A 12,892-nucleotide genomic window follows, 5' to 3' on the forward strand; every position below is an offset into this window, starting at 1 on the left:
TCCCCAAAGCTAAGATTACACGTGTGCACTACCACGTCCAGTTTTGGTGGCTGGCACAGCCTCACCTGGGGCTGGCACAGCATGTGATACCAGGGATCAAACCTGGGTCCTTGTGCTTGCCAGGCAGGTGCTTATGCTGCTGAGCTATTGCCCCAGCTCCAACATCTTTCTTCTGGTTGGTTCAGATTCCTTGGCTTATAGACTAGATTCTGTCCTTCAGTGAAGTTAATCAGGGAGGCATAAGTAAAGGAAAAGTAGCCCCTGATCCTCCAGGATTTTGGGTACTCTGTCATGGTGGATGCAGGAATAGGGGCTGCAGGGACTGCAGGGTTGCTGCCTGCCTGGGCAGCAAGGAGCAGGTTATTTGACCCAGCGGGATGCTGCCCCTGCTGCCCCCCTGCCCCCTGCTCATCTGCCCGCTGTCCTTCACAGGGCTGCTGTCAGATTTTAAAGCTGGAAACCCTAAAGCCATGCACACATGGGACTTGCAATGTATCTGACTTTTTGAAGGTGGTCTGGTGATTAAAGTGCAGAGGTGGCCGTGTCCGGCACTTCTCTGTGAGCTATTTTGCCCAACAAGGGCAGATGGTGCCCCCTGAGAGTGCCAGCCCCAGCCTGCCTGCCCTCTTTCATGGTCCGTTCTTGCTTGTCCAGAATGAGCCAAGTCGCCTTCTGAGGGACAGAGCTCTGGACTGCAGTGTGGTCAAGCCAAGTGGGATGTATAATGTGTGATGCCGCTTTCCAGCCTTGAGCTGATCCAAGAGGGACCACCGGCACTCAGATGCAGTGTGGACCCATTACAGACCAAGAGGAGGAGGCGGTGAATGGGCACCCGGGTGGCTTGTGCTTGCCGGACTGTCACGGAACTCAGTTGCTCAGAGGAAATCGGGGCGAGAGCTGGGCAACTGAGCTCCACCAGACCTGTGACCTGTGTATATCACCTGCCAGTTGTGCCTCTGGCTCTGCTGGGGAGAGCTTCTGGGGCTTCCAGCAGCAGAAGGGGAGGCCTGGCCATGTGGTGGTGGCCCCACAAGCAGGCAAATGTGGGAAAGAAAGAGGATGGTGCTGCCCATGTGCATTTCTTCCTCTTAACCTTAGAATAATGTTCCCATTCCATTCTAGGAGAGAAGGGCTAAAGCCGCTGTGGAAGTCAGCATGGGTGTCGGTGCCACACCTAGCCAGAGGAAGGTAAAGGGAGAGACGCACTGCCTGCACGGCCTCCTCCTCTTACCTGTTTAGAAGACACTTTGCATAGGATACAGAGGTTGGTGTCTGCCGGAATCCCAGGCTGCGAGGAGGGGTGGGGCTGCGAGCTCTGTGCCTGCTGGCTCTCCGTCCTGAGGCAGCTCTGCCGACTCAGGCTTCCCACACTTCTCTGTCTTCTTACTTTTTCCAAGAAGAGCCGGGTCTTGAAATCTGATAATGCGGATGGAAGCATGCGAGTTAACAGGAACATGACTTGGTTTTTCTAAGCTAGTTTGTTCATCTCAGAGGAAAACTGTGTTTCTTTTGGGGCTGTACAACTTCTAGCTCTTCCTACTTATTCTCAGTTCTTTGGCTGTCTACTTCCTTGTCTTTCCTTCCTACTGAGGATTAGGCCCAGAGCCTTCACACTGAGCTGTCCCCCAAGATTGCAATGTTTTGGGGCAGGATCTTGTTAAGTTGCTGCGTTGTCCAGGCTGTGCTCCACTGGGAGCCTGCAGCCCGAATCTCCTGGAGCGCTGGGGTTAGAGGTCCGTGCTCCCTGCCGGCCTGTCCTGCCTTGGGCTTATCCAGGAATGAATGTCTCTGGAGTCAGGAAGCCTAGACTGCCAGACGTCTCCGTGCTATGGCTCTGTCTAGATGTTCCCCCAAAGCCTCATGCAGCCATGGGGCGGGGGTTGGAGGCAGCTGAAGCTAGAGTTCGTCACTGAGTCTTGCTCCAATGCTGGGGTTACAGACACCCGACATCAGCTGTGCCTGGCACTCCCATTCTGCTGGAAGATTCAAGGAAACTGCAGCGACCCAATCATGTCCCTATTGCAGTGACAGGGGAGGGAAGCCTGTCTGGTTCCCTTGCTTCCATTTCTTTTGCACCACACCCTCCATCCTGCCCCAGTGCAAGCTCTTAGAAGTCCGCCGTGAGGCTGCTTCCTGGAATTTCAGGCCTTGATAAATAATGACAATGATGGATCACTGAGTGGATTAAACTTCCATTTGTATCCCAAAATAGATACGGAGTCTTGAATGCAAATCTGACAGTAACTTAAAAAGTGAGTGGTAGTGCTCTGCCATGGCTTTATTGTTCCTATAAAAGACGGGTGCGTTCTCTCGCTCGGAGCCAGGGCACCTGGGGTGGGCGAGGCTGGCTGGGGACCTCCTGCGCTGTGAGTCAGAAGTCATGCACTGCTCTGGGGCTTTCATTCCCCATCCACATGCAGAGCAGCTTCATCTCCCATTCAGAGTCCAAGTCCACAGCGTGTCACTAGCCCGGGGCCCCTCCTCCCGACGTCTCTGAAATCATGCACAATTATCTCTCAGAATTTTTTTATCAATATTTTTAAATCCTGAAACTACACTTGACTACTTGAATTTTAGTATTGAAAGTTCCTTAGACAGGAAATGACTTATGGATTATTTATCCCTGGGAGCTCAAGGAGGAGACTAAGAGGGCCTGGGTGGTGGTGGTGGTGGTGGTGGTGGTGGTGGAGGTGTGTGTGTGTGTGTGTGTGTGTGTGTGTGTGTGTGTGATGATTCAATCTTTTGGGGGGGGTGTTGAAATGTGTTACGGGACTGTAGGTTTTCTTTGTTCTCAGATTGGTCCTGGACCCAAACATAGGGTAGGGCACAATTCCCAAGATATACAGAGACAGTCTCCTTAGGGGAAGACAGGGAGCTAGCAAGGGAATAGGCCTGTCTTCTCCTGTGGTCTTCCTCGAGGGCACCTGTGTAGGCTGGAGCAGTGGCTTCGAGGGACATCAGTGAGAGTTAGAGAACTGTCCCAACACCTCCCAGGAATCTGTCCACTTCTGATGGGAGTTCTTCTCCTTAGAGACCCCACGGGCTCCAAGGGTCTGTCTGAGGAGAAGTCCTTCTAAATCGCAAGGAGCTGTATTTTCTAAGTTTTGTCTATGAAGCTTTGCTCTATCATTTTCTGGGATTTTGTATTTATTAATCTCTGGTTTTAGACCCAAATTTAACAATAGTATCTGAGCATGTAACAGTTCCCTACAATGCAGGCAGTGATTATATGCTGCAAATATGCGATAAAAATGAAACCGTGAATCGTATTTCAGAAACCCACACTATGCAACATGATAATCTAACTGGAGGGGGCACTAATAAGCTGTAAATATATAGTTTTTGATAGTCTTCTTTTTGTACTGGGGATTGAACTCACTTGCGAGGCAGGCGCCGTGCCACTGAGATGTATCCTTGGTCCTTCTGTATTCTAATGGGAGAGTATTTGACTGTCTAAAACCTTAGTATCATTTTCTATTAATTACTTACAGTTTCCATTCTAAATGGGAAGACACGCTGCTCATGGTCCGATCACTTAAGTTCTGGACTTCAAAGAGAATGAATGCATGTAATGCCATACCCATGTCACAGTCTTCATTCCATCCCAGATCTCCCTGAAGCACAAGTGACAGCCACAGTGGTCCCTGCTCTATGGCTGGAGGCTGCAGATATCACAAAGCCCTATGTATGTTTTTTTATGCATCTGTATCTCTGCAGAAAGTCAACTTAGATATTCAAGTTCTAACTTTAACAAAAATAATGTACTAAAATAGGACCATTGGCATAATATACGGTAGCAAAACTGCAAGCCAGTGCCACCACTCTCACCACTCATGTGGAGTGGGGCCACTATGGGGTACAATGAGGGTGGCTTTGATGCCAGCCTTGTGACATGGCCTCTCTCTGTCTGATGACTAACAGCTGCCAAGGGGCTGCCAGGCAGGTGGGAAGGGTGTGGACATACTGGACAGGCATGAACACCTTTGTTTCTTGGCGGCATGGGTCAGGATGCACTGAGAATGGCCTTCGCTTTCAGAAACACCAGTTGCCCGTTTCTGCACCTTTCCTTGGAATCTTCTCAGATGCTGGGTCAGGAGAGCCCAGATGGAGGTGCCTGCTGCAGGACGGCCTCCGCAGCCATGGCCACAGAGAGCCGGCAGCTCATGCTGCACCTGCCAGCGTCTTGCAGCTGACCACGCAGCAGGCTAGCAGAGCAGCAGATTTAGTTATTCCCTGTAAGTGTAAATGATGTCCAACCACAGGGCTGTGCTGTCTCAGGTGCCAGGAACAGTACCCGATGGCCCCAGCAGGTGGCAGTGTGCAACACCAGAAAAACAGCCGCTGAAAATGTGCCCCAACGCACGGCCCTCTCTTCCTGTGACTGCTCTCTTCTTAATACATGACTATGCGTGTGTTGCGTAAGACATAACTTTGTAGTATGTCCATGGCATGTAGTTCTGAGGTTACTAATAACAGAGCTAAACTGACGTGTGCTGAGGCTGCATTCCACGCTTTCCATTACTGCTTTACTGCAGTATGTACTGCTTGTCATTTAATGTTCCCAATTTTTATTGTTGTTGATGTCAGTGTATGTTTTACAGGCAAGGAAATGAAACACTTGGAACCGTCACAGCTACTAAGGACGCCAGACTTTAAGCCAAGACGTGTGGCGTTTTACATCTATGGCATGCTGCTTGATCATTGGAAATGTGCTGATTAAAATGAAAAGTGCCAGCAAAAGCACTTGATTTTTGAGAAAAGGGACACGAATGCTAAAGGTAGTTGCAAGACTCTGGAGATGCTGAGGTCACTAAAGAGGCAAGCGGTAGGAAAGAAATGAGTGAGCCAACCGGAGAGTCATTCCAGGAGAGACAGCGGAGGAGTTCAGCGTGCAGGCCCCACCCTGGAACAGCCTGAGGCACGGTGAGGACAGCAGAAGGCGAGGAGGCATCGGGCAGGAGCAGACCCTGCCCCAGGCGGGTGGGGTGGGAGCGGCAGGGCGGTTCTGGGCACTGTGTGCGGGAGTCACAGCTTGGTCTAATTCCAGGGTGAGTCCTGCTTCTCTGCTTGGTCTGCAGAGACGAAATCAGCTTCCGCAGCCCCACAGCTGCGGGCTTCAAGAGCCTATAGGGTATTTGTTGCTAGCCTCTTTTCCTTGTGTGAACACCAGGAAGACTAAGGAAGTTTAAGGATGATTATTTAATTTTTTTTCATTTATCTATCATCTATCCATCCATCCTTCCATCCATCCGTTATCTATCTATCTATCTAATCCACCTATTTATCATCTACCTACCTAATTCTGACTCTTTCCAGAACTTACTTTTTGAATTTGAATCAATTTATCACCCATGCACAAAGGCCTAAGGTCACGCATGCTGCCGGTGGTCCCAGCATCCTGCGGGCGCTGCTGTGGTGCTGCACGAGCTCCGCGAGTCGATCAGCTCGGCTGTTTTTCTCTCCTGAACACTTAGCAGCACTTGATGGCGAAAGCATTCTGAGCACTGTCTTCTGTCTTCCTGAATTCATGCTGCTTCCTTGTTATTTATACTTTCCCTGCCGTGCAAGTGTGCACCAAGACTTCTGCGTCCTTCCTCTCTGTCACGTGGTACCATCAGCCAAACTTTCCCCATCACTCCGCACTCCCTGCCCTCCCCAGCCAGCAGGAACCACCATAGCTTTAAATGTAATTATTTACTAGCTCGGTCCTGATGTCCCCAGTCGTTGAGCCTCTGTTCTCACTCATGCCACTTGCTACTATCTGGATACGGTGGGCACTCCTGCCCTTTCACGTGTCTGTCTGTCTTGTTTTCTGAACACAGATGCAGCCCCTTACAGTAAGGGTTATTATAACCCTCTACCCCCCTTTCAATAATGGTTACTGCAACAATGTCAATATTGACCAGAGGAAAGGCAGCCAGGATGGGCAGGAGAATGTCAGTCAGGCGAGAACAAATAGCAACCAGCTTTTAAAGCCAATATGAAGTGAAGCTTCTTCCTGCATTATTAACTCATGGCTATAGACTTTCCCTTGCTACACTAGTACATTGCTGAGACAGACAGGGCCTGTATCCTGCAACTCAGTGCTTCCCTACTAACACTTGGCAAAGAACTTCCTCCAGCAGGATTTCACCAGCTCCAGTGGGTGGGCTGCTACACGGTGCAGCTGAAGGGGCACCTGGTTGACCTCAGCTAAGCCTGGCACCTCTCTCCTTGCTCATCAGCAGCCATGTGCCCAAAGGGGGCCGTCTGTGCTGATGTCAGACAGAGAGCCTTTTGCTCTGAGAGTATGAGGGGAATGGAGAGGAGAGAATGAGCTCAGGCGTGCTCCGGGGCACTCTCAGGACTAAGATAGTGCCTTCTTCCATCTGTAAACTAGGAAATAAATGAAGCCTACAGACGCATGAGTGATCTGTCCACCTATTCCACAGCCTCTGTCCAAGGCAGGAACAGGAAGTTGAGGCAGGAAGACCAGACCCTCAGAGGAAAGCTGGTGGAAAGGAGTCCAGCTATTCAGGGAGGGGTGGGCATGGTAAGGCCCAGGCCTGTCCTCCTGAGGATGCTGGTGGCTCTCCGCCTTGGCATATGCAAAGCCCTCTGGTAATAATAAACCCATCCTCTTTTGGTGTGAGCCCTTCAGCACTGGACTTACACTGGGAGAAACAACGCCAAGGAGGCTTCCGCCCTTGGTGGACGGTCCGCTGGGTGGTGGCAGGTGGGGATGAACCCTGTGGCAGAAGGTCGTGGAGAAGTGGGGCTGCAGCCCTCCTGGCAGAGACTGGAAGAGACAGTCAGGGAAAGAGATGGGGAAGTGGCATCCACACGAGTGTCCTGGGCTCTCTCTGTGGCCAGCGCTCCCTGCGCCCTGTGGGCACTGACCACCAGGCTAATCCACGTGAAGTTGTACCGTCTTCTGGGCCTCGCTGCTGAACAGCGCTGTCCTGGGGATGAAGAGCTCAGTGACTGAGCTGCGGTGGGCATGCCACACTGACGCGCAGCACTTGCTGTGCTACGTGAAGTGAAATTTAGCCAGCACCAGCTACAGCTGCATAGACTTCTAAGAAAACCAGTATGAAAACCTGAACTGTACTGTTATTCGAATCCAGACCTTGTGCATGCTAGGGAAGTGCGTTTTGTGCTGTCTCTGGTCTCCTAGCTGTATTGAAGGAAGAGTGGGGGTGCAACGTGTAAGGTAATCTGTCCACTGAAGTCATCGGGATCAGCTGTGCCTGACCAGGCTACAGATGACTGGGGTGGGCTGTGTCCAGCTTGTAGAAGGACTGCAGGTGCTCTTGATTCCTGTCCACAGAATGTCAGCAAACACCCGCTTATTTGACACAAACAACCAGCACGTTTGTGTGATATGCAAAGCCCTCTGGTAATAATAATACTGAGTGCGGCCCACCGCTTGGAGCGGACTGCCTGGCGTCTGCGCAGGCGCAGCTCAGGTGGCCACTTCTCCACTGTGTTCGCAGAGGGAGGTGCGTTCCTTTCTTCCTGTACACAGCAGTTCTTGCCTGGCAAGCGCTGTTTCTCGAGCAGTCTGAATCCTATGAGACACACTTACACACCCTTCAACTTTCTTTGAGTAAAAGCTAATCGAAGTTCACTAAGAAGAAAATAGAACTCTTCCGTGGTGCCTCCGAAGGGAACCCACAGATGTGTGAGGGAGGACCACAGTGACACGCGTAGTGTGCACCGGGGCAGTCTTTGTTTCATTTAAAAAATAATTTGAGCTCCAGATAGCTGGGCTTGCAGATAAATGCGAAACGTCTGTGACTGTGGAATCGTAACGATTGTATGGGCAGTCTGAAGAAGTCTTCACAGGAACTTCAATCACACTTCTATCTCTAACATCCACTTAAAGCAGTACATGGGGACGCGAGGAACAAACTGACCAAAACAACAAATGAGAGCAAAACTGAAACACAAGAAGTTTCAATGGAACAATGAACCAGTTTTTATTTCAAATAAAATAGCATATATATATATATATATATATACATATATATGTATGTAACAGATTAACAAAGAAATCAACAAAATGCAATGTTTGGCCCTGATATGAGTTTATGTTAATTAATTTATTTGTTTTTGCAGTACCAGGGATTGAACTCGGGACCCTGCGCTTGCCAGGCAGGCGCTGCAACCACTGAACTATATTCCCGACCCCCTGATAAGAGTTTAAATTCAACCAAATAGATTGTTAAAAAGACTTTTAAAATAGATAACTAAAAAGATACAGCATGGATTTGATGTTGAGGTATATTAAATAATTGCTGTCATCATTATGGTATCAGAATTGTGTAAAGAAAACATCTTCTGGAAATCCATGTTGACGTATGTGTAGAAACTGGTGTGGGAACGGAGATGTGCTCTACAGTATTCGTGTGGACATTTCTGTTTCTAGCTATGGTGGACCCCAGGCATGTGAACTCCTGTGGTCCCACACATGGGATATTTAGGATAAACGTTCTCTAATTGACATGTAAAACACCCTTCCCTGATGTTCAGAGCAAACCCAGCAGCCAGAACCTGAAGGTCAGAAACTGCAGAGAGAAAATGGAATCACCAAGTGGAGCCTGACCTTCTGGGTCTCTTTTTCCCCAGGAGCATTTGGTGATTTTTAAATTAATAAGGACAAGAGGCTGAGAAACCATGGGGGAATCTGATCAGAAGCAAGAGGTCAAGCAGAGCAGTGGCTATCTCACAGCTCTGGGGAAGTCAAATTTAAATTCAGGCCATCAAACCAGTTCGGATTTGGGAGGCCGATTCTAAGAGAAGGAAGGGCTAGAAAAGGTGGCTTTGGAAATCTGAGTCACTTTTCCATTTGAGGGATTTGTTCTCCATGAAGAAACTGAACGAAGGATCTCAGTGTAGAAGCTGAAAAATGGTCTGGGTTTTAAAGTTTTTCATTGGCTTGGAGAATAAGCTGAGGCTTAGGCCTGCCGGGGGCACACCCCGCAGACACCCTGACTTTCAGCTGGGACTCCTAGTTCCAAAGGCAGTCTCAAGAGCAGACGCAGATTCTTCGAGCCCCAGGCTGCTGAGGAGACAGCCGACAGGAGTGGCAGGTGGAGACTCGCGCTGCAGCGCTGGGTTCCTGGTTGGAATAAAAGGTCTTTTGTGCTCCGCTTATCAAAAGCTCAACTCTCACATCAGTGCTCTGTGGTCATTTATGCTCACTCTCCAATATTCAATTAGCAGGTATACCAAAAAGTGGAGAAAAAGCAGGTAAAAGAAGCAGAACTCCAGGGGATCCAGATTTGGGACCTGTTAGAGACTGTCCTTAAAATCACTGTGCTTCTCTGGTGAGCGCAAGGGCCTGAGTTCAATCCCCAGTTCCACCAAAAAAAAAAAAAAAAAAAAAAAAATCACCGTGATTACTAGATTCAGAACAATAAGAAACAGCTTGGAGCATTGGAGTGCATTTAAAAGTCAAAGAAAACTTTCAACTGCAAACCACAACAACTCAAATTGCCCCCCCCCCACACCCGGTACTCAGGACCCTGCGCTGGCCAGGCAAGCACTTATTCTACTGAGCTATCTCCCTGGCCTGAATTGGCCCTATTGTAAATTATATTCAGCACCAAGTCCTGGCAATGGCACAGGACAAGAAAAATGATCACTCTTTGCTGATAGGATCATCAAATGGTGCAGCTAGTTAGGAAGGCAATCCGACACCTTCCTAGAACTAAGCGTAGACTTACAATGGTCCATCAGTTGAACTGCTGGGTATTTACCTGGGTTGAGAAAGCTATGTTCCCGAGGAAAACTCCATGCAAATATTTATAATAACTTTATTCACAGTTGCCCACACTGGAAGCAATGGAGAGGTTTTTAAACAGGAGGATGAGTAAGCAGGCCAGTCTACATCCATACAATGAAATGTTATTCAGTCATGTAAGGAAACAAGCTGTCAGGCCACGAAGGACATAGAGGAGTCTTAAATGCACATTGCTAAGCAGAAGAGCCAGTCTTGAGAGACTGAATGAAAGACGTCATGCTGTTTGGTTGCAATTGCATGATATTCGGTACAAGGTGGAAGTACAGAGACAGTAGAAAGATCAGCAACGCCCACAATTTTAGGGGGAGGCAAAGATCATGGGATTTTTAGGGTGAGGATACTATGTTACATGTGGATACTGAGGTGGCAGATGCATACCATATTACTTTTGTCAAAACCCACAGAACTTTATAGGACAAGGAGTGACCTAGTTCATGCAAATTGAATGAAGACATCCAGGAAGCAACAGACCCCTACAGAGGGGCGTGGGCTATAGCAAGAGGGTCCCACTGCAGAGTGAATGCATGAGACAACCCATTAAGGGGGCAGTGCCGGGGAGAGCTAGTGATCTGGCTAGCTGGAAATGAGTAGGAACTGTGATACTAGAGGTCAGTGAGCTCTTTCTATAGGTGACAAAATGTCCCCCCGTAGGTGCACGACACTGAAGCTGCCATACTCATATGCACTGCAAATGAGCAATTAAATCAGTGGGTGGTGGATGAGGAGTGTCTCCCACGATTAGAGTGGAAATTCATAGCTGAACTAAGGGAAGACCCTGGGATGACACCTGTGCCCATGGGCTAGAGTCAGGATTTAGCTGAGGTTTAGCTGGATGTGAATGCAAGCACCCACAGAGCAAAGCATTTGTCGGTGGGCGTGCATGTGCAAGTTTTGTCTGCATTCATATATTTCCTCACTCTGTGTCAGCTGAGATGGCAGCCGAGGAGTAATGGCCCAGCTGCAACGAGCACCGTCACTCTCAGGTCTAAGTTTCTAAAAGAAGTCCCCAGGCAAAGGAATGGAGCTCCTTGGAGAAATGGCTGATTCTAGGAGACAAAGAGAAGGAACCTGGGGCACCTTGGCATGGGAAGAGAGGCAGTACTTGAAACAAACACTGCAACCGTAGCGTTATGTGGAGGTGTCTAAGGCACGGGAGGCCTCCCAAAGGCTCCAGTGGCCTGGGCTGGAGCGCGTGCAGCTGCGGACATGTAAAGCAGTACTTTATGTGTAGATAAATACATTAGATAAGTACATATGAATCAGGTTGATAGACTATAGTTGATGGAAAGGTTAATGGGTGAGAAGATGCTGTTTTTGGTGCTGTAGATCATCTCATAATTTACACAGATTCTTTGCCCTCAGTGAGGTGAGCTGGACTCCCCACTCCTGAAACGCTTCCTGTACCTTGCAAGGTCCTTTTAATGCTAGATGATGGAAAGAGAGGGGGACACTAAAGTGGAGAAACCTGGAGAGGGGTCCCCCTGCTGGTGACCAAGGTTGACATCCATGATAAGGAACTACACTGATCACTGGGAGCCTTGGCCAGAAGTGAGAATGGGAACTGATTTGAGTCCCCTGTGGCTGGCACTGCAGCTCAATGGTGCGAGAGCCTGCCCAGCCCCAGTTGCAGGGCATCCTGGAAAGCACCTGGCCAGGACCTCTCAGTGGCCAGGCTCACTAAAATCCAAGAAAGTCTGAGAAGTAGTCCTAACCAGACAGGAGCCCGCAGACGCATGGCAGCTGGTAATTGTCTTTAATCTTGCCTGGTATGCATTCTCCTTTACTCTATTATGACTCATTTAGACTTTTAAGACTTCTTGGAAATCCATTTTCTGGAAATTCACTTTGACAAAAATTGCATTTTCATTTTTGCCTTTGCGTTTCACTTCCCTCTGCTGGAGTCACCTCTCTCCCTTAGAAGTCGATCCCCTAATGCTTCCTTCAGGGCTGACGTGGGGTGGAATGTGGGGTGGAATGTTGTCGGAGTCCCCAGAGTTCTTAACATACCATCCACAGCCTAAAACAATTCAACCTGAATATGTAAGAGCGGGATCCAGACATCAGGATTTTTTTCCCTTTTTAAATTAACATACGAGATACCTAGAGCAAAGTGCATCAAGTATACTGATGGTAAGTGGATTGCTCAGTGATTTAAACACAGACACACACAGACCTGGATGTGTACAAAACCACCTATTCATCGTTTGTGTCATAGTAGAAAATGTTTTTGCTACTGCCCACAGTTTCATCTGACTGTCAGCCTATGTTCAGTACAGCTGTCCAGCCGCACATCCTGGCTTCTCTTGTCATCTTTCCAGCTCTTTGCTCTCGACCTCCCTATAAGAGTGCTCTTTGGTTTCGGGATTTATGAGGCTTGTGAGAGCGAGTTTTTGTACTCGTTAGTGCTTTCTTGCTTTGTTTTCCTGTGTAGTGCCCCATTGTTTAAATGTATCACAGGTTGTTTATCCATTTTATTTCTCTATTTTAAAATGTTTTTAAAATTTTATTGAGAAACAAATAGCAATGAGACAGTTTCAAAACAGGTTAGTAAGACAGTTACAATAATTAACAAACTGCATATTGTTGTCTTTGTAGTAGTTATTTATAGTACAAGATGCAGACATGATATCCTGTCCAAATGCTATTAGTACAAATCTTTTTTTAAAAAACTTTTTTTTCCATTTTATTTCTCATTGACACTTAAATGGTTTTCAGTTCATTATAAATGTTCTTGTTTGTGTCTTGTTTTTTTGATGCATGAATCAAAATATCTTGGGTCAGATCTTGGAGGAATTGCTGCCGAGAAGGTGTGTAAGCTCCATAAGGAAGTATCCAGGCCTCCCCCAGCATGTCTGGGAAGCATGTGGCTCCACATCTTCACTCCCACTGGGCATTTTCAGTCTCTTAAATTTTAGATGTAATGAGTTTGTAGTAGCTTCTCCCTGTGATTTTAATTTACACTTTGTAAGTAATGATGTTGAGCACTTTTTCATATTTATTGACCACTTGGGTATCTTCTCTGAGGAAATATCTGTTAAATCAAGCATCGTGATTTTTTTTTTTTTTTTTTTTTTTTTTGGCAGGGTCTCACTATGCAGCTCAGAC

The 12,892-nt window shown here is 48.0% G+C and overlaps 1 protein-coding gene across 3 annotated transcripts in view; it reads left to right on the forward strand.

Moving 5' to 3' along the window:
- Positions 1 to 12,892, forward strand: part of Lig4 (DNA ligase 4) — a 174,973-nt gene that overhangs the window by 59,651 nt on the left and 102,430 nt on the right. The window contains exon 3 of one of the 3 annotated variants that reach the window (XR_002821093.1): positions 3,492 to 3,662. The exons of the other annotated variants lie outside the window; for them this stretch is intronic. The gene's annotated coding sequence lies outside the window, so the exon portion shown is untranslated. Of the gene's footprint in view, positions 1 to 3,491; positions 3,663 to 12,892 lie in introns of those variants that run through there. 3 annotated transcript variants of the gene reach the window in all.

The sequence above is a fragment of the Octodon degus genome, unplaced genomic scaffold (assembly GCF_000260255.1).
Source record: "Octodon degus isolate 3935 unplaced genomic scaffold, OctDeg1.0 scaffold00039, whole genome shotgun sequence".
NCBI lineage: Eukaryota > Metazoa > Chordata > Mammalia > Rodentia > Octodontidae > Octodon > Octodon degus.